Source organism: Procambarus clarkii, chromosome 46, assembly GCF_040958095.1.
Source record: "Procambarus clarkii isolate CNS0578487 chromosome 46, FALCON_Pclarkii_2.0, whole genome shotgun sequence".
Classification (NCBI taxonomy): Eukaryota; Metazoa; Arthropoda; class Malacostraca; order Decapoda; family Cambaridae; genus Procambarus; species Procambarus clarkii.
The window spans coordinates 38,020,483-38,044,699 of record NC_091195.1 but is presented as its reverse complement, the minus strand read 5'-3'; positions in this window follow the sequence as shown (position 1 = coordinate 38,044,699).

Genomic DNA, 24,217 nt, shown 5'->3' with positions numbered 1-24,217 from the left:
TTTCCACGTTTTGTAAATTTCCAGTTTATTGTTATTATTTCATTAAATATACGATAAAAATGATACAAACACATAATTGATTAGATAATAACCTTAAATACTTCATTTTCAATCATCTATTTGTTTCTCGTTAAAATACTGAGTAAGATATTGAAAAGGGGAGAAGTTCGGTTTTTATTGCATATATCGACGTTTCAGCCGGAATAGAGAGATTTTACGTGTACATCTTCCATCGGTAATATAAACGGAAAATCAGGAACATTTTAGTTAATTCTAATGAAAACACATTAATTTTTATCATTTGTATTGGAAACAACATTGTCATATGTCTTTTGTTGGATCTAAATAATACGAAACCTCGCTCTATGATTCGAAGTTAAAATCCACAAATTTGTAATAATAGTGATTTTTTCACGTTTTCATGTAGTTTGATATTACGTAAATATATTCATTTTTACCAATATTTCGATACTATTTCATGTAGTATCACGATATGTGATTTGGCCTTCATATCTCAGATTTCCGCATAATATTGCATTTTAAGCAAGTTTTCTTGCATTTTTGTTTCGTACTAAACATCATCGAATTTAGCAATATTTTGACGTTTATCATCCCTTTTTCCGTTATGTGATTTAAACAAAATATCATCGAATTAGGCAATATTTTGCCGTTTTTGCACGTTTTTGCGAATTTTCAGTTTAATGGTATTAATTCATATAATATACGATAAATATGATACAAACACGTAATTGATTAGATAATAAACTTAAATACTTCATCTTCAATTATCCATTTGTTTCTCGTTGAAATACTGAGTAAGATATCGAAAAGGTGAGAAGTTCGGTTTTTATTGCATATATCGACGTTTCAGCCGGAATAGAGCGGTTTTACGTGTACATTTTCCATCGGTAATATAAACGGAAAATCAGGAACATTTTAGTTAATTCTAAAGAAAACAAATTGATTTTTATCATTTGTATTGGAAACAACATTGTCATATGTCTTTTGTTGGATCTAAATAATACGAAACCTCGTTCTATGATTCGAAGCTAAAATCCACAAATTTGGAATAATAGTGATTTTTTCACGTTTTCATGTAGTTTGATATTACGTAAATATATTCATTTTTACCAATATTTCGATACTATTTCATGTAGTATCACGATATGTGATTTGGCCTTCAAATCTCAGAATATCGCATAATATTGCATTTTAACCAAGTTTTCTTGCATTTTGTTTCGTACTAAAAATCATCGAATTTAGCAATATTTTGACGTTTATCATCTCCTTTTTCCTTTATGTGATATAAACAAAATATCATCGAATTAGGCAATATTTTGCAGTTTTTCCACGTTTTGTAAATTTCCAGTTTATTGTTATTAATTCATTAAATATACGATAAAAATGATACAAACACATAATTGATTAGATAATAACCTTAAATACTTCATTTTCAATTATCTATTTGTTTCTCGTTAAAATACTGATTAAGATATTGAAAAGGGGAGAAGTTCGGTTTTTATTGCATATATCGACGTTTCAGCCGGAATAGAGCGATTTTACGTGTACATCTTCCATCGGTAATATAAACGGAAAATCAGGAACATTTTAGTTAATTCTAATGAAAACACATTGATTTTTATCATTTGGATTGGAAACAACATTGTCTTTTGTTTGATCTAAATAATACGAAACCAAGCTTCGTGATTCGAAGTTAAAATCCTCAAATTTGGTATAATAGTGACTTTTTCACGTTTTTCAAGTAGTTTTATATTACGTAAATAAATTAATTTTTACCAATATTTCGATACTATTTCCTGTAGTATCACGATATGTGAATTGGCCTTCAAATCTCAGATTTTCGCATAATATTGCATTTTAAGCAAGTTTTCTTGCATTTTTCTTTCGTACTAAACATCGTCGAATTTAGCAATATTTTGACGTTTATCATCCCCTTTTCCTCTATGTGAGTTAAACAAAATATCATCGAATTAGGCAATATTTTGCTGTTTTTACACGTGTTTGTGAATTTCCAGTTTATTGTTGATAATTCATTATATATACGATAAAAATGATACAAACACATAATTTATTAGATAATAGCCATAAATACTTCATTTTCAATCATCTATTTGTTTCTCGTTGAAATACTGAGTAAGATATTGAAAAGGGCAGAAGTTCTGTTTTTATTGCATATATCGACGTTTCAGCCGGAATAGAGCGGTTTTACGTGTACATCTTCCATCGGTAATATAAACGGAAAATCAGGAACATTTTAGTTAATTCTAATGAAAACACATTGATTTTTATCATTTGTATTGGAAACAACATTGTCATATGTCTTTTTTTGGATCTAAATAATACGAAACCTCGCTTTATGATTCGAAGTTAAAATCCTCAAATTTGGTATAATAGTGACTTTTTCACGTTTTTCATGTAGTTTTATATTACGTAAATATATTCATTTTTACCAACAATTCGATACTATTTCATGTAGTATCACGATATGTGATTTGGCCTTCAAATCTCAGAATATCGCATAATATTGCATTTTAACCAAGTTTTCTTGCATTTTGTTTCGTACTAAAAATCATCGAATTTAGCAATATTTTGACGTTTATCATCTCCTTTTTCCTTTATGTGATATAAACAAAATATCATCGAATTAGGCAATATTTTGCAGTTTTTCCACGTTTTGTAAATTTCCAGTTTATTGTTATTAATTCATTAAATATACGATAAAAATGATACAAACACATAATTGATTAGATAATAACCTTAAATACTTCATTTTCAATTATCTATTTGTTTATCGTTAAAATACTAAGTAAGATATTGAAAAGGGGAGAAGTTCGGTTTTTATTGCATATATCGACGTTTCAGCCGGAATAGAGCGATTTTACGTGTACATCTTCCATCGGTAATATAAACGGAAAATCAAAAACATTTTATTTAATTCTAATGAAAACACATTGATTTTAATCATTTGTATTGGAAACAACATTGTCATATGTCTTTTGTTGGATCTAAATAATACGAAACCTCGTTCTATGATTCGAAGCTAAAATCCACAAATTTGCAATAATAGTGATTTTTTCACGTTTTCATGTAGTTTGATATTACGTAAATATATTTATTTTTACCAATATTTCGATACTATTTCATGTAGTATCACGATATGTGATTTGGCCTTCATATCTCAGATTTTCGCATAATATTGCATTTTAAGCAAGTTTTCTTGCATTTTTGTTTCGTACTAAACATCATCGAATTTAGCAATATTTTGATGTTTATCATCACCTTTTCCTCTATGTGAGTTAAACAAAATATCATCGAATTAGGCAATATTTTGCTGTTTTTACACGTTTTTGTGAATTTCCAGTTTATTGTTGATAATTCATTATATATACGATAAAAATGATACAAACACATAATTCATTAGATAATAGCCATAAATACTTCATTTTCAATCATCTATTTGTTTCTCGTTGAAATACTGAGTAAGATATTGAAAAGGGCAGAAGTTCTGTTTTTATTGCATATATCGACGTTTCAGCCGGAATAGAGCGGTTTTACGTGTACATCTTCCATCAGTAATATAAACGGAAAATCAGGAACATTTTAGTTAATTCTAATGAAAACAAATTGGTTTTTATCATTTGGATTGGAAACAACATTGTCATATGTCTTTTGTTGGATCTGAATAATACAAAACCAAGCTTTATGATTCGAAGTTAAAATCCTCAAATTTGGTATAATAATGACTTTTTCACGTTTTTCATGTAGTTTTATATTACGTAAATAAATTAATTTTTACCAATATTTCGATACTATTTCATGTAGTATCACGATATGTGAATTGGCCTTCAAATCTCAGAATATCGCATAATATTGCATTTTAAGCAAGTTTTCTTGCATTTTTGTTTCGTACTAAACATCATCGAATTTAGCAATATTTTGACGTTTATCATCCCCTTTTCCGTTATGTGATTTAAACAAAATATCATCGAATTAGGCAATATTTTGCCGTTTTTGCACGCTTTTGCGAATTTTCAGTTTAATGGTATTAATTCATATAATATACGATAAATATGATACAAACACGTAATTGATTAGATAATAAACTTAAATACTTCATCTTCAATTATCTATTTGTTTCTCGTTGAAATACTGAGTAAGATATCGAAAAGGTGAGAAGTTCGGTTTTCATTGCATATATCGACGTTTCAGCCGGAATAGAGCGGTTTTACGTGTACATTTTCCATCGGTAATATAAACGGAAAATGAGGAACATTTTAGTTAATTCTAAAGAAAACACATTGATTTTTATCATTTGTATTGGAAACAACATTGTCATATGTCTTTTGTTTGATCTAAATAATACGAAACCTCTCTCTATGATTCGAAGTTAAAATCCACAAATTTGGAATAATAGTGATTTTTTCACGTTTTCATGTAGTTTGATATTACGTAAATATATATTAATTTTTACCAATATTTCGATACTATTTCAAGTAGTATCACGATATGTGAATTGGCCTTCAAATCTCAGAATCTCGCATAATATTGCATTTTGTTTCGTACTAAAAATCATCGAATTTAGCAATATTTTGACGTTTATCATCTCCTTTTTCCTTTATGTGATATAAACAAAATATCATCGAATTAGGCAGAATTTTGCAGTTTTTCCACGTTTTGTAAATTTCCAGTTTATTGTTACTAATTCATTAAATATACGATAAAAATGATACAAACACATAATTGACTAGATAATAACCTTAAATACTTCATTTTCAATTACCTATTTGTTTCTCGTTAAAATACTGAGTAAGATATTGAAAAGGGGAGAAGTTAGGTTTTTATTGCATATATCGACGTTTCAACCGGAATAGAGCGATTTTACGTGTACATCTTCCATCGGTAATATAAACGGAAAATCAGGAACATTTTAGTTAATTCTAATGAAAACACATTGATTTTTATCATTTGTATTGGAAACAACATTGTCATATGTCTTTTTTTGGATCTAAATAATACGAAACCTCGCTTTATGATTCGAAGTTAAAATCCACAAATTTGGAATAATAGTGATTTTTTCACGTTTTCAGGTAGTTTGATATTACGTAAATATATTCATTTTTACCAACAATTCGATAGTATTTCATGTAGTATCACGATATGTGATTTGGCCTTCAAATCTCAGAATATCGCATAATATTGCATTTTAACCAAGTTTTCTTGCATTTTGTTTCGTACTAAAAATCATCGAATTTAGCAATATTTTGACGTTTATCATCTCCTTTTTCCTTTATGTGATATAAACAAAATATCATCGAATTAGGCAATATTTTGCAGTTTTTCCACGTTTTGTAAATTTCCAGTTTATTGTTATTAATTCATTAAATATACGATAAAAATGATACAAACACATAATTGATTAGATAATAACCTTAAATACTTCATTTTCAATTATCTATTTGTTTCTCGTTAAAATACTGAGTAAGATATTGAAAAAGGGGAGAAGTTCGGTTTTTATTGCATATATCGACGTTTCAGCCGGAATAGAGCGATTTTACGTGTACATCTTCCATCGGTAATATAAACGGAAAATCAGGAACATTTTAGTTAATTCTAATGAAAACACATTGATTTTAATCATTTGTATTGGAAACAACATTGTCATATGTCTTTTGTTGGATCTAAATAATACGAAACCTCGTTCTATGATTCGAAGCTAAAATCCACAAATTTGCAATAATAGTGATTTTTTCACGTTTTCATGTAGTTTGATATTACGTAAATATATTCATTTTTACCAATATTTCGATACTATTTCATGTAGTATCACGATATGTGATTTGGCCTTCAAATCTCAGAATATCGCATAATATTGCATTTTAACCAAGTTTTCTTGCATTTTGTTTCGTACTAAAAATCATCGAATTTAGCAATATTTTGACGTTTATCATCTCCTTTTTCCTTTATGTGATATAAACAAAATATCATCGAATTAGGCAATATTTTGCAGTTTTTCCACGTTTTGTAAATTTCCAGTTTATTGTTATTAATTCATTAAATATACGATAAAAATGATACAAACACATAATTGATTAGATAATAACCTTAAATACTTCATTTTCAATTATCTATTTGTTTCTCGTTAAAATACTGAGTAAGATATTGAAAAGGGGAGAAGTTCGGTTTTTATTGCATATATCGACGTTTCAGCCGGAATAGAGCGATTTTACGTGTACATCTTCCATCGGTAATATAAACGGAAAATCAGGAACATTTTAGTTAATTCTAATGAAAACACATTGATTTTTATCATTTGGATTGGAAACAACATTGTCATATGTCTTTTGTTGGATCTAAATAATACGAAACCAAGCTTTATGATTCGAAGTTAAAATCCTCAAATTTGGTATAATAGTGACTTTTTCACGTTTTTCAAGTAGTTTTATATTACGTAAATAAATTAATTTTTACCAATATTTCGATACTATTTCCTGTAGTATCACGATATGTGAATTGGCCTTCAAATCTCAGATTTTCGCATAATATTGCATTTTAAGCAAGTTTTCTTGCATTTTTCTTTCGTACTAAACATCGTCGAATTTAGCAATATTTTGACGTTTATCATCCCCTTTTCCTCTATGTGAGTTAAACAAAATATCATCGAATTAGGCAATATTTTGCTGTTTTTACACGTGTTTGTGAATTTCCAGTTTATTGTTGATAATTCATTATATATACGATAAAAATGATACAAACACATAATTTATTAGATAATAGCCATAAATACTTCATTTTCAATCATCTATTTGTTTCTCGTTGAAATACTGAGTAAGATATTGAAAAGGGCAGAAGTTCTGTTTTTATTGCATATATCGACGTTTCAGCCGGAATAGAGCGGTTTTACGTGTACATCTTCCATCGGTAATATAAACGGAAAATCAGGAACATTTTAGTTAATTCTAATGAAAACACATTGATTTTTATCATTTGTATTGGAAACAACATTGTCATATGTCTTTTTTTGGATCTAAATAATACGAAACCTCGCTCTATGATTCGAAGTTAAAATCCACAAATTTGGAATAATAGTGATTTTTTCACGTTTTTATGTAGTTTGATATTACGTAAACATATTAATTTTTACCAATATTTCGATACTATTTCAAGTAGTATCACGATATGTGAATTGGCCTTCAAATCTCAGAATATCGCATAATATTGCATTTTGTTTCGTACTAAAAATCATCGAATTTAGCAATATTTTGACGTTTATCATCTCCTTTTTCCTTTATGTGATATAAACAAAATATCATCGAATTAGGCAGAATTTTGCAGTTTTTCCACGTTTTGTAAATTTCCAGTTTATTGTTACTAATTCATTAAATATACGATAAAAATGATACAAACACATAATTGATTAGATAATAACCTTAAATACTTCATTTTCAATTATCTATTTGTTTCTCGTTAAAATACTGAGTAAGATATTGAAAAGGGGAGAAGTTCGGTTTTTATTGCATATATCGACGTTTCAACCGGAATAGAGCGATTTTACGTGTACATCTTCCATCGGTAATATAAACGGAAAATCAGGAACATTTTAGTTAATTCTAATGAAAACACATTGATTTTTATCATTTGTATTGGAAAAAACAGTCATATGTCTTTTTTTGGATCTAAATAATACGAAACCTCGCTTTATGATTCGAAGTTAAAATCCACAAATTTGGAATAATAGTGATTTTTTCACGTTTTCAGGTAGTTTGATATTACGTAAATATATTCATTTTTACCAACAATTCGATACTATTTCATGTAGTATCACGATATGTGATTTGGCCTTCAAATCTCAGAATATCGCATAATATTGCATTTTAACCAAGTTTTCTTGCATTTTGTTTCGTACTAAAAATCATCGAATTTAGCAATATTTTGACGTTTATCATCTCCTTTTTCCTTTATGTGATATAAACAAAATATCATCGAATTAGGCAATATTTTGCAGTTTTTCCACGTTTTGTAAATTTCCAGTTTATTGTTATTAATTCATTAAATATACGATAAAAATGATACAAACACATAATTGATTAGATAATAACCTTAAATACTTCATTTTCAATTATCTATTTGTTTCTCGTTAAAATACTGAGTAAGATATTGAAAAAGGGGAGAAGTTCGGTTTTTATTGCATATATCGACGTTTCAGCCGGAATAGAGCGATTTTACGTGTACATCTTCCATCGGTAATATAAACGGAAAATCAGGAACATTTTAGTTAATTCTAATGAAAACACATTGATTTTAATCATTTGTATTGGAAACAACATTGTCATATGTCTTTTGTTGGATCTAAATAATACGAAACCTCGTTCTATGATTCGAAGCTAAAATCCACAAATTTGCAATAATAGTGATTTTTTCACGTTTTCATGTAGTTTGATATTACGTAAATATATTCATTTTTACCAATATTTCGATACTATTTCATGTAGTATCACGATATGTGAGTTGGCCTTCAAATCTCAGAATATCGCATAATATTGCATTTTAACCAAGTTTTCTTGCATTTTGTTTCGTACTAAAAATCATTGAATTTAGCAATATTTTGACGTTTATCATCTCCTTTTTTCTTTATGTGATATAAACAAAATATCATCGAATTAGGCAATATTTTGCAGTTTTTCCACGTTTTGTAAATTTCCAGTTTATTGTTATTAATTCATTAAATATACGATAAAAATGATACAAACACATAATTGATTAGATAATAACCTTAAATACTTCATTTTCAATTATCTATTTGTTTCTCGTTAAAATACTGAGTAAGATATTGAAAAAGGGGAGAAGTTCGGTTTTTATTGCATATATCGACGTTTCAGCCGGAATAGAGCGATTTTACGTGTACATCTTCCATCGGTAATATAAACGGAAAATCAGGAACATTTTAGTTAATTCTAATGAAAACACATTGATTTTAATCATTTGTATTGGAAACAACATTGTCATATGTCTTTTGTTGGATCTAAATAATACGAAACCTCGTTCTATGATTCGAAGCTAAAATCCACAAATTTGCAATAATAGTGATTTTTTCACGTTTTCATGTAGTTTGATATTACGTAAATATATTCATTTTTACCAATATTTCGATACTATTTCATGTAGTATCACGATATGTGATTTGGCCTTCAAATCTCAGAATATCGCATAATATTGCATTTTAACCAAGTTTTCTTGCATTTTGTTTCGTACTAAAAATCATCGAATTTAGCAATATTTTGACGTTTATCATCTCCTTTTTCCTTTATGTGATATAAACAAAATTTCATCGAATTAGGCAATATTTTGCAGTTTTTCCACGTTTTGTAAATTTCCAGTTTATTGTTATTAATTCATTAAATATACGATAAAAATGATACAAACACATAATTGATTAGATAATAACCTTAAATACTTCATTTTCAATTATCTATTTGTTTCTCGTTAAAATACTGAGTAAGATATTGAAAAGGGGAGAAGTTCGGTTTTTATTGCATATATCGACGTTTCAGCCGGAATAGAGCGATTTTACGTGTACATCTTCCATCGGTAATATAAACGGAAAATCAGGAACATTTTAGTTAATTCTAATGAAAACACATTGATTTTATCATTTGGATTGGAAACAACATTGTCATATGTCTTTTGTTGGATCTAAATAATACGAAACCAAGCTCTATGATTCGAAGTTAAAATCCTCAAATTTGGTATAATAGTGACTTTTTCACGTTTTTCAAGTAGTTTTATATTACGTAAATAAATTAATTTTTACCAATATTTCGATACTATTTCCTGTAGTATCACGATATGTGAATTGGCCTTCAAATCTCAGATTTTCGCATAATATTGCATTTTAAGCAAGTTTTCTTGCATTTTTCTTTCGTACTAAACATCGTCGAATTTAGCAATATTTTGACGTTTATCATCCCCTTTTCCTCTATGTGAGTTAAACAAAATATCATCGAATTAGGCAATATTTTGCTGTTTTTACACGTGTTTGTGAATTTCCAGTTTATTGTTGATAATTCATTATATATACGATAAAAATGATACAAACACATAATTTATTAGATAATAGCCATAAATACTTCATTTTCAATCATCTATTTGTTTCTCGTTGAAATACTGAGTAAGATATTGAAAAGGGCAGAAGTTCTGTTTTTATTGCATATATCGACGTTTCAGCCGGAATAGAGCGGTTTTACGTGTACATCTTCCATCGGTAATATAAACGGAAAATCAGGAACATTTTAGTTAATTCTAATGAAAACACATTGATTTTTATCATTTGTATTGGAAACAACATTGTCATATGTCTTTTTTTGGATCTAAATAATACGAAACCTCGCTCTATGATTCGAAGTTAAAATCCACAAATTTGGAATAATAGTGATTTTTTCACGTTTTTATGTAGTTTGATATTACGTAAACATATTAATTTTTACCAATATTTCGATACTATTTCAAGTAGTATCACGATATGTGAATTGGCCTTCAAATCTCAGAATATCGCATAATATTGCATTTTGTTTCGTACTAAAAATCATCGAATTTAGCAATATTTTGACGTTTATCATCTCCTTTTTCCTTTATGTGATATAAACAAAATATCATCGAATTAGGCAGAATTTTGCAGTTTTTCCACGTTTTGTAAATTTCCAGTTTATTGTTACTAATTCATTAAATATACGATAAAAATGATACAAACACATAATTGATTAGATAATAACCTTAAATACTTCCTTTTCAATTATCTATTTGTTTCTCGTTAAAATACTGAGTAAGATATTGAAAAGGGGAGAAGTTCGGTTTTTATTGCATATATCGACGTTTCAACCGGAATAGAGCGATTATACGTGTACATCTTCCATCGGTAATATAAACGGAAAATCAGGAACATTTTAGTTAATTCTAATGAAAACACATTGATTTTTATCATTTGTATTGGACACAACATTGTCATATGTCTTTTTTTGGATCTAAATAATACGAAACCTCGCTTTATGATTCGAAGTTAAAATCCACAAATTTGGAATAATAGTGATTTTTTCACGTTTTCAGGTAGTTTGATATTACGTAAATATATTCATTTTTACCAACAATTCGATACTATTTCATGTAGTATCACGATATGTGATTTGGCCTTCAAATCTCAGAATATCGCATAATATTGCATTTTAACCAAGTTTTCTTGCATTTTGTTTCGTACTAAAAATCATCGAATTTAGCAATATTTTGACGTTTATCATCTCCTTTTTCCTTTATGTGATATAAACAAAATATCATCGAATTAGGCAATATTTTGCAGTTTTTCCACGTTTTGTAAATTTCCAGTTTATTGTTATTAATTCATTAAATATACGATAAAAATGATACAAACACATAATTGATTAGATAATAACCTTAAATACTTCATTTTCAATTATCTATTTGTTTCTCGTTAAAATACTGAGTAAGATATTGAAAAAGGGGAGAAGTTCGGTTTTTATTGCATATATCGACGTTTCAGCCGGAATAGAGCGATTTTACGTGTACATCTTCCATCGGTAATATAAACGGAAAATCAGGAACATTATAGTTAATTCTAATGAAATCACATTGATTTTAATCATTTGTATTGGAAACAACATTGTCATATGTCTTTTGTTGGATCTAAATAATACAAAACCAAGCTTTATGATTCGAAGTTAAAATCCTCAAATTTGGTATAATAATGACTTTTTCACGTTTTTCATGTAGTTTTATATTACGTAAATAAATTAATTTTTACCAATATTTCGATACTATTTCATGTAGTATCACGATATGTGAATTGGCCTTCAAATCTCAGAATATCGCATAATATTGCATTTTAAGCAAGTTTTCTTGCATTTTTGTTTCGTACTAAACATCATCGAATTTAGCAATATTTTGACGTTTATCATCCCCTTTTCCGTTATGTGATTTAAACAAAATATCATCGAATTAGGCAATATTTTGCCGTTTTTGCACGTTTTTGCGAATTTTCAGTTTAATGGTATTAATTCATATAATATACGATAAATATGATACAAACACGTAATTGATTAGATAATAAACTTAAATACTTCATCTTCAATTATCTATTTGTTTCTCGTTGAAATACTGAGTAAGATATCGAAAAGGTGAGAAGTTCGGTTTTCATTGCATATATCGACGTTTCAGCCGGAATAGAGCGGTTTTACGTGTACATTTTCCATCGGTAATATAAACGGAAAATGAGGAACATTTTAGTTAATTCTAAAGAAAACACATTGATTTTTATCATTTGTATTGGAAACAACATTGTCATATGTCTTTTGTTTGATCTAAATAATACGAAACCTCTCTCTATGATTCGAAGTTAAAATCCACAAATTTGGAATAATAGTGATTTTTTCACGTTTTCATGTAGTTTGATATTACGTAAATATATTAATTTTTACCAATATTTCGATACTATTTCAAGTAGTATCACGATATGTGAATTGGCCTTCAAATCTCAGAATATCGCATAATATTGCATTTTGTTTCGTACTAAAAATCATCGAATTTAGCAATATTTTGACGTTTATCATCTCCTTTTTCCTTTATGTGATATAAACAAAATATCATCGAATTAGGCAGAATTTTGCAGTTTTTCCACGTTTTGTAGATTTCCAGTTTATTGTTACTAATTCATTAAATATACGATAAAAATGATACAAACACATAATTGACTAGATAATAACCTTAAATACTTCATTTTCAATTATCTATTTGTTTCTCGTTAAAATACTGAGTAAGATATTGAAAAGGGGACAAGTTCGGTTTTTATTGCATATATCGACGTTTCAACCGGAATAGAGCGATTTTACGTGTACATCTTCCATCGGTAATATAAACGGAAAATCAGGAACATTTTAGTTAATTCTAATGAAAACACATTGATTTTTATCATTTGTATTGGAAACAACATTGTCATATGTCTTTTTTTGGATCTAAATAATACGAAACCTCGCTTTATGATTCGAAGTTAAAATCCACAAATTTGGAATAATAGTGATTTTTTCACGTTTTCAGGTAGTTTGATATTACGTAAATATATTCATTTTTACCAACAATTCGATAGTATTTCATGTAGTATCACGATATGTGATTTGGCCTTCAAATCTCAGAATATCGCATAATATTGCATTTTAACCAAGTTTTCTTGCATTTTGTTTCGTACTAAAAATCATCGAATTTAGCAATATTTTGACGTTTATCATCTCCTTTTTCCTTTATGTGATATAAACAAAATATCATCGAATTAGGCAATATTTTGCAGTTTTTCCACGTTTTGTAAATTTCCAGTTTATTGTTATTAATTCATTAAATATACGATAAAAATGATACAAACACATAATTGATTAGATAATAACCTTAAATACTTCATTTTCAATTATCTATTTGTTTCTCGTTAAAATACTGAGTAAGATATTGAAAAAGGGGAGAAGTTCGGTTTTTATTGCATATATCGACGTTTCAGCCGGAATAGAGCGATTTTACGTGTACATCTTCCATCGGTAATATAAACGGAAAATCAGGAACATTTTAGTTAATTCTAATGAAAACACATTGATTTTAATCATTTGTATTGGAAACAACATTGTCATATGTCTTTTGTTGGATCTAAATAATACGAAACCTCGTTCTATGATTCGAAGCTAAAATCCACAAATTTGCAATAATAGTGATTTTTTCACGTTTTCATGTAGTTTGATATTACGTAAATATATTCATTTTTACCAATATTTCGATACTATTTCATGTAGTATCACGATATGTGATTTGGCCTTCAAATCTCAGAATATCGCATAATATTGCATTTTAACCAAGTTTTCTTGCATTTTGTTTCGTACTAAAAATCATCGAATTTAGCAATATTTTGACGTTTATCATCTCCTTTTTCCTTTATGTGATATAAACAAAATATCATCGAATTAGGCAATATTTTGCAGTTTTTCCACGTTTTGTAAATTTCCAGTTTATTGTTATTAATTCATTAAATATACGATAAAAATGATACAAACACATAATTGATTAGATAATAACCTTAAATACTTCATTTTCAATTATCTATTTGTTTCTCGTTAAAATACTGAGTAAGATATTGAAAAGGGGAGAAGTTCGGTTTTTATTGCATATATCGACGTTTCAGCCGGAATAGAGCGATTTTACGTGTACATCTTCCATCGGTAATATAAACGGAAAATCAGGAACATTTTAGTTAATTCTAATGAAAACACATTGATTTTTATCATTTGGATTGGAAACAACATTGTCATATGTCTTTTGTTGGATCTAAATAATACGAAACCAAGCTTTATGATTCGAAGTTAAAATCCTCAAATTTGGTATAATAGTGACTTTTTCACGTTTTTCAAGTAGTTTTATATTACGTAAATAAATTAATTTTTACCAATATTTCGATACTATTTCCTGTAGTATCACGATATGTGAATTGGCCTTTAAATCTCAGATTTTCGCATAATATTGCATTTTAAGCAAGTTTTCTTGCATTTTTCTTTCGTACTAAACATCGTCGAATTTAGCAATATTTTGACGTTTATCATCCCCTTTTCCTCTATATGAGTTAAACAAAATATCATCGAATTAGGCAATATTTTGCTGTTTTTACACGTGTTTGTGAATTTCCAGTTTATTGTTGATAATTCATTATATATACGATAAAAATGATACAAACACATAATTTATTAGATAATAGCCATAAATACTTCATTTTCAATCATCTATTTGTTTCTCGTTGAAATACTGAGTAAGATATTGAAAAGGGCAGAAGTTCTGTTTTTATTGCATATATCGACGTTTCAGCCGGAATAGAGCGGTTTTACGTGTACATCTTCCATCGGTAATATAAACGGAAAATCAGGAACATTTTAGTTAATTCTAATGAAAACACATTGATTTTTATCATTTGTATTGGAAACAACATTGTCATATGTCTTTTTTTGGATCTAAATAATACGAAACCTCGCTCTATGATTCGAAGTTAAAATCAACAAATTTGGAATAATAGTGATTTTTTCACGTTTTTATGTAGTTTGATATTACGTAAACATATTAATTTTTACCAATATTTCGATACTATTTCAAGTAGTCTCACGATATGTGAATTGGCCTTCAAATCTCAGAATATCGCATAATATTGCATTTTGTTTCGTACTAAAAATCATCGAATTTAGCAATATTTTGACGTTTATCATCTCCATTTTCCTTTATGTGATATAAACAAAATATCATCAAATTAGGCAGAATTTTGCAGTTTTTCCACGTTTTGTAAATTTCCAGTTTATTGTTACTAATTCATTAAATATACGATAAAAATGATACAAACACATAATTGATTAGATAATAACCTTAAATACTTCATTTTCAATTATCTATTTGTTTCTCGTTAAAATACTGAGTAAGATATTGAAAAGGGGAGAAGTTCGGTTTTTATTGCATATATCGACGTTTCAACCGGAATAGAGCGATTTTACGTGTACATCTTCCATCGGTAATAAAAACGGAAAATCAGGAACATTTTAGTTAATTCTAATGAAAACACATTGATTTTTATCATTTGTATTGGAAACAACATTGTCATATGTCTTTTTTTGGATCTAAATAATACGAAACCTCGCTTTATGATTCGAAGTTAAAATCCACAAATTTGGAATAATAGTGATTTTTTCACGTTTTCAGGTAGTTTGATATTACGTAAATATATTCATTTTTACCAACAATTCGATACTATTTCATGTAGTATCACGATATGTGATTTGGCATTCAAATCTCAGAATATCGCATAATATTGCATTTTAACCAAGTTTTCTTGCATTTTGTTTCGTACTAAAAATCATCGAATTTAGCAATATTTTGACGTTTATCATCTCCTTTTTCCTTTATGTGATATAAACAAAATATCATCGAATTAGGCAATATTTTGCCGTTTTTCCACGTTTTGTAAATTTCCAGTTTATTGTTATTAATTCATTAAATATACGATAAAAATGATACAAACACATAATTGATTAGATAATAACCTTAAATACTTCATTTTCAATTATCTATTTGTTTCTCGTTAAAATACTGAGTAAGATATTGAAAAAGGGGAGAAGTTCGGTTTTTATTGCATATATCGACGTTTCAGCCGGAATAGAGCGATTTTACGTGTACATCTTCCATCGGTAATATAAACGGAAAATCAGGAACATTTTAGTTAATTCTAATGAAAACACATTGATTTTAATCATTTGTATTGGAAACAACATTGTCATATGTCTTTTGTTGGATCTAAATAATACGAAACCTCGTTCTATGATTCGAAGCTAAAATCCACAAATTTGCAATAATAGTGATTTTTTCACGTTTTCATGTAGTTTGATATTACGTAAATATATTAATTTTTACCAATATTTCGATACTATTTCATGTAGTATCACGATATGTGATTTGGCCTTCAAATCTCAGAATATCGCATAATATTGCATTTTAACCAAGTTTTCTTGCATTTTGTTTCGTACTAAAAATCATCGAATTTAGCAATATTTTGACGTTTATCATCTCCTTTTTCCTTTATGTGATATAAACAAAATATCATCGAATTAGGCAATATTTTGCAGTTTTTCCACGTTTTGTAAATTTCCAGTTTATTGTTATTAATTCATTAAATATACGATAAAAATGATACAAACACATAATTGATTAGATAATAACCTTAAATACTTCATTTTCAATTATCTATTTGTTTCTCGTTAAAATACTGAGTAAGATATTGAAAAGGGGAGAAGTTCGGTTTTTATTGCAAATATCGACGTTTCAGCCGGAATAGAGCGATTTTACGTGTACATCTTCCATCGGTAATATAAACGGAAAATCAGGAACTTTTTAGTTAATTCTAATGAAAACACATTGATTTTTATCATTTGGATTGGAAACAACATTGTCATATGTCTTTTGTTGGATCTAAATAATACGAAACCAAGCTTTATGATTCGAAGTTAAAATCCTCAAATTTGGTATAATAGTGACTTTTTCACATTTTTCAAGTAGTTTTATATTACGTAAATAAATTAATTTTTACCAATATTTCTATACTATTTCCTGTAGTATCACGATATGTGAATTGGCCTTCAAATCTCAGATTTTCGCATAATATTGCATTTTAAGCAAGTTTTCTTGCATTTTTCTTTCGTACTAAACATCGTCGAATTTAGCAATATTTTGACGTTTATCATCCCCTTTTCCTCTATGTGAGTTAAACAAAATATCATCGAATTAGGCAATATTTTGCTGTTTTTACACGTGTTTGTGAATTTCCAGTTTATTGTTGATAATTCATTATATATACGATAAAAATGATACAAACACATAATTTATTAGATAATAGCCATAAATACTTCATTTTCAATCATCTATTTGTTTCTCGTTGAAATACTGAGTAAGATATTGAAAAGGGCAGAAGTTCTGTTTTTATTGCATATATCGACGTTTCAGCCGGAATAGAGCGGTTTTACGTGTACATCTTCCATCGGTAATATAAACGGAAAATCAGGAACATTTTAGTTAATTCTAATGAAAACACATTGATTTTTATCATTTGTATTGGAAACAACATTGTCATATGTCTTTTTTTGGATCTAAATAATACGAAACCTCGCTCTATGATTCGAAGTTAAAATCCACAAATTTGGAATAATAGTGATTTTTTCACGTTTTCAGGTAGTTTGATATTACGTAAATATATTCATTTTTACCAACAATTCGATACTATTTCATGTAGTATCACGATATGTGATTTGGCCTTCAAATCTCAGAATATCGCATAATATTGCATTTTAACCAAGTTTTCTTGCATTTTGTTTCGTACTAAAAATCATCGAATTTAGCAATATTTTGACGTTTATCATCTCCTTTTTCCTTTATGTGATATAAACAAAATATCATCGAATTAGGCAATATTTTGCAGTTTTTCCACGTTTTGTAAATTTCTAGTTTATTGTTATTAATTCATTAAATATACGATAAAAATGATACAAACACATAATTGATTAGATAATAACCTTAAATACTTCATTTTCAATTATCTATTTGTTTCTCGTTAAAATACTGAGTAAGATATTGAAAAGGGGAGAAGTTCGGTTTTTATTGCATATATCGACGTTTCAGCCGGAATAGAGCGATTTTACGTGTACATCTTCCATCGGTAATATAAACGGAAAATCAGGAACATTTTAGTTAATTCTAATGAAAACACATTGATTTTTATCATTTGATTGGAAACAACATTGTCATATGTCTTTTGTTGGATCTAAATAATACGAAACCAAGCTTTATGATTCGAAGTTAAAATCCTCAAATTTGGTATAATAGTGACTTTTTCACGTTTTTCAAGTAGTTTTATATTACGTAAATAAATTAATTTTTACCAATATTTCGATACTATTTCCTGTAGTATCACGATATGTGAATTGGCCTTCAAATCTCAGATTTTCGCATAATATTGCATTTTAAGCAAGTTTTCTTGCATTTTTCTTTCGTACTAAACATCGTCGAATTTAGCAATATTTTGACGTTTATCATCCCCTTTTCCTCTATGTGAGTTAAACAAAATATCATCGAATTAGGCAATATTTTGCTGTTTTTACACGTGTTTGTGAATTTCCAGTTTATTGTTGATAATTCATTATATATACGATAAAAATGATACAAACACATAATTTATTAGATAATAGCCATAAATACTTCATTTTCAATCATCTATTTGTTTCTCGTTGAAATACTGAGTAAGATATTGAAAAGGGCAGAAGTTCTGTTTTTATTGCATATATCGTCGTTTCAGCCGGAATAGAGCGGTTTTACGTGTACATCTTCCATCGGTAATATAAACGGAAAATCAGGAACATTTTAGTTAATTCTAATGAAAACACATTGATTTTTATCATTTGTATTGGAAACAACATTGTCATATGTCTTTTTTTGGATCTAAATAATACGAAACCTCGCTTTATGATTCGAAGTTAAAATCCTCAAATTTGGTATAATAGTGACTTTTTCACGTTTTTCATGTAGTTTTATATTACGTAAATATATTCATTTTTACCAACAATTCGATACTATTTCATGTAGTATCACGATATGTGATTTGGCCTTCAAATCTCAGAATATCGCATAATATTGCATTTTAACCAAGTTTTCTTGCATTTTGTTTCGTACTAAAAATCATCGAATTTAGCAATATTTTGACGTTTATCATCTCCTTTTTCCTTTATGTGATATAAACAAAATATCATCGAATTAGGCAATATTTTGCAGTTTTTCCACGTTTTGTAAATTTCCAGTTTATTGTTATTAATTCATTAAATATACGATAAAAATGATACAAACACATAATTGATTAGATAATAACCTTAAATACTTCATTTTCAATTATCTATTTGTTTCTCGTTAAAATACTGAGTAAGATATTGAAAAGGGGAGAAGTTCGGTTTTTATTGCAAATATCGACGTTTCAGCCGGAATAGAGCGATTTTACGTGTACATCTTCCATCGGTAATATAAACGGAAAATCAGGAACTTTTTAGTTAATTCTAATGAAAACACATTGATTTTTATCATTTGGATTGGAAACAACATTGTCATATGTCTTTTGTTGGATCTAAATATTACGAAACCAAGCTTTATGATTCGAAGTTAAAATCCTCAAATTTGGTATAATAGTGACTTTTTCACATTTTTCAAGTAGTTTTATATTACGTAAATAAATTAATTTTTACCAATATTTCTATACTATTTCCTGTAGTATCACGATATGTGAATTGGCCTTCAAATCTCAGATTTTCGCATAATATTGCATTTTAAGCAAGTTTTCTTGCATTTTTCTTTCGTACTAAACATCGTCGAATTTAGCAATATTTTGACGTTTATCATCCCCTTTTCCTCTATGTGAGTTAAACAAAATATCATCGAATTAGGCAATATTTTGCTGTTTTTACACGTGTTTGTGAATTTCCAGTTTATTGTTGATAATTCATTATATATACGATAAAAATGATACAAACACATAATTTATTAGATAATAGCCATAAATACTTCATTTTCAATCATCTATTTGTTTCTCGTTGAAATACTGAGTAAGATATTGAAAAGGGCAGAAGTTCTGTTTTTATTGCATATATCGACGTTTCAGCCGGAATAGAGCGGTTTTACGTGTACATCTTCCATCGGTAATATAAACGGAAAATCAGGAACATTTTAGTTAATTCTAATGAAAACACATTGATTTTTATCATTTGTATTGGAAACAACATTGTCATATGTCTTTTTTTGGATCTAAATAATACGAAACCTCGCTCTATGATTCGAAGTTAAAATCCACAAATTTGGAATAATAGTGATTTTTTCACGTTTTCAGGTAGTTTGATATTACGTAAATATATTCATTTTTACCAACAATTCGATACTATTTCATGTAGTATCACGATATGTGATTTGGCCTTCAAATCTCAGAATATCGCATAATATTGCATTTTAACCAAGTTTTCTTGCATTTTGTTTCGTACTAAAAATCATCGAATTTAGCAATATTTTGACGTTTATCATCTCCTTTTTCCTTTATGTGATATAAACAAAATATCATCGAATTAGGCAATATTTTGCAGTTTTTCCACGTTTTGTAAATTTCTAGTTTATTGTTATTAATTCATTAAATATACGATAAAAATGATACAAACACATAATTGATTAGATAATATTCTTAAATACTTCATTTTCAATTATCTATTTGTTTCTCGTTAAAATACTGAGTAAGATATTGAAAAGGGGAGAAGTTCGGTTTTTATTGCATATATCGACGTTTCAGCCGGAATAGAGCGATTTTACGTGTACATCTTCCATCGGTAATATAAACGGAAAATCAGGAACATTTTAGTTAATTCTAATGAAAACACATTGATTTTTATCATTTGGATTGGAAACAACATTGTCATATGTCTTTTGTTGGATCTAAATAATACGAAACCAAGCTTTATGATTCGAAGTTAAAATCCTCAAATTTGGTATAATAGTGACTTTTTCACGTTTTTCAAGTAGTTTTATATTACGTAAATAAATTAATTTTTACCAATATTTCGATACTATTTCCTGTAGTATCACGATATGTGAATTGGCCTTCAAATCTCAGATTTTCGCATAATATTGCATTTTAAGCAAGTTTTCTTGCATTTTTCTTTCGTACTAAACATCGTCGAATTTAGCAATATTTTGACGTTTATCATCCCCTTTTCCTCTATGTGAGTTAAACAAAATATCATCGAATTAGGCAATATTTTGCTGTTTTTACACGTGTTTGTGAATTTCCAGTTTATTGTTGATAATTCATTATATATACGATAAAAATGATACAAACGCATAATTTATTAGATAATAGCCATAAATACTTCATTTTCAATCATCTATTTGTTTCTCGTTGAAATACTGAGTAAGATATTGAAAAGGGCAGAAGTTCTGTTTTTATTGCATATATCGTCGTTTCAGCCGGAATAGAGCGGTTTTACGTGTACATCTTCCATCGGTAATATAAACGGAAAATCAGGAACATTTTAGTTAATTCTAATGAAAACACATTGATTTTTATCATTTGTATTGGAAACAACATTGTCATATGTCTTTTTTTGGATCTAAATAATACGAAACCTCGCTTTATGATTCGAAGTTAAAATCCTCAAATTTGGTATAATAGTGACTTTTTCACGTTTTTCATGTAGTTTTATATTACGTAAATATATTCATTTTTACCAACAATTCGATACTATTTCATGTAGTATCACGATATGTGATTTGGCCTTCAAATCTCAGAATATCGCATAATATTGCATTTTAACCAAGTTTTCTTGCATTTTGTTTCGTACTAAAAATCATCGAATTTAGCAATATTTTGACGTTTATCATCTCCTTTTTCCTTTATGTGATATAAACAAAATATCATCGAATTAGGCAATATTTTGCAGTTTTTCCACGTTTTGTAAATTTCCAGTTTATTGTTATTAATTCATTAAATATACGATAAAAATGATACAAACACATAATTGATTAGATAATAACCTTAAATACTTCATTTTCAATTATCTGTTTGTTTCTCGTTAAAATACTGAGTAAGATATTGAAAAGGGGAGAAGTTCGGTTTTTATTGCATATATCGACGTTTCAGCCGGAGTAGAGCGATTTTACGTGTACATCTTCCATCGGTAATATAAACGGAAAATCAAAAACATTTTATTTAATTCTAATGAAAACCCATTGATTTTAATCATTTGTATTGGAAACAACATTGTCATATGTCTTTTGTTGGATCTAAATAATACGAAACCTCGTTCTATGATTCGAAGCTAAAATCCACAAATTTGCAATAATAGTGATTTTTTCACGTTTTCATGTAGTTTGATATTACGTAAATATATTTATTTTTACCAATATTTCGATACTATTTCATGTAGTATCACGATATGTGATTTGGCCTTCATATCTCAGATTTTCGCATAATATTGCATTTTAAGCAAGTTTTCTTGCATTTTTGTTTCGTACTAAACATCATCGAATTTAGCAATATTTTGATGTTTATCATCCCCTTTTCCTCTATGTGAGTTAAACAAAATATCATCGAATTAGGCAATATTTTGCTGTTTTTACACGTTTTTGTGAATTTCCAGTTTATTGTTGATAATTCATTATATATACGATAAAAATGATACAAACACATAATTCATTAGATAATAGCCATAAATACTTCATCTTCATCTATTTGTTTCTCGTTGAAATACTGAGTAAGATATCGAAAAGGTGAGAAGTTCGGTTTTCATTGCATATATCGACGTTTCAGCCGGAATAGAGCGGTTTTACGTGTACATTTTCCATCGGTAATATAAACGGAAAATGAGGAACATTTTAGTTAATTCTAAAGAAAACACATTGATTTTTATCATTTGTATTGGAAACAACATTGTTATATGTCTTTTGTTTGATCTAAATAATACGAAACCTCTCTCTATGATTCGAAGTTGTGGATTCGAAATCCACAAATTTGGAATAATAGTGATTTTTTCACGTTTTCATGTAGTTTGATATTACGTAAATATATTAATTTTTACCAATATTTCGATACTATTTCAAGTAGTATCACGATATGTGAATTGGCCTTCAAATCTCAGAATATCGCATAATATTGCATTTTGTTTCGTACTAAAAATCATCGAATTTAGCAATATTTTGACGTTTATCATCTCCTTTTTCCTTTATGTGATATAAACAAAATATCATCGAATTAGGCAGAATTTTGCAGTTTTTCCACGTTTTGTAGATTTCCAGTTTATTGTTACTAATTCATTAAATATACGATAAAAATGATACAAACACATAATTGACTAGATAATAACCTTAAATACTTCATTTTCAATTATCTATTTGTTTCTCGTTAAAATACTGAGTAAGATATTGAAAAGGGGACAAGTTCGGTTTTTATTGCATATATCGACGTTTCAACCGGAATAGAGCGATTTTACGTGTACATCTTCCATCGGTAATATAAACGGAAAATCAGGAACATTTTAGTTAATTCTAATGAAAACACATTGATTTTTATCATTTGTATTGGAAACAACATTGTCATATGTCTTTTTTTGGATCTAAATAATACGAAACCTCGCTTTATGATTCGAAGTTAAAATCCACAAATTTGGAATAATAGTGATTTTTTCACGTTTTCAGGTAGTTTGATATTACGTAAATATATTCATTTTTACCAACAATTCGATAGTATTTCATGTAGTATCACGATATGTGATTTGGCCTTCAAATCTCAGAATATCGCATAATATTGCATTTTAACCAAGTTTTCTTGCATTTTGTTTCGTACTAAAAATCATCGAATTTAGCAATATTTTGACGTTTATCATCTCCTTTTTCCTTTATGTGATATAAACAAAATATCATCGAATTAGGCAATATTTTGCAGTTTTTCCACGTTTTGTAAATTTCCAGTTTATTGTTATTAATTCATTAAATATACGATAAAAATGATACAAACACATAATTGATTAGATAATAACCTTAAATACTTCATTTTCAATTATCTATTTGT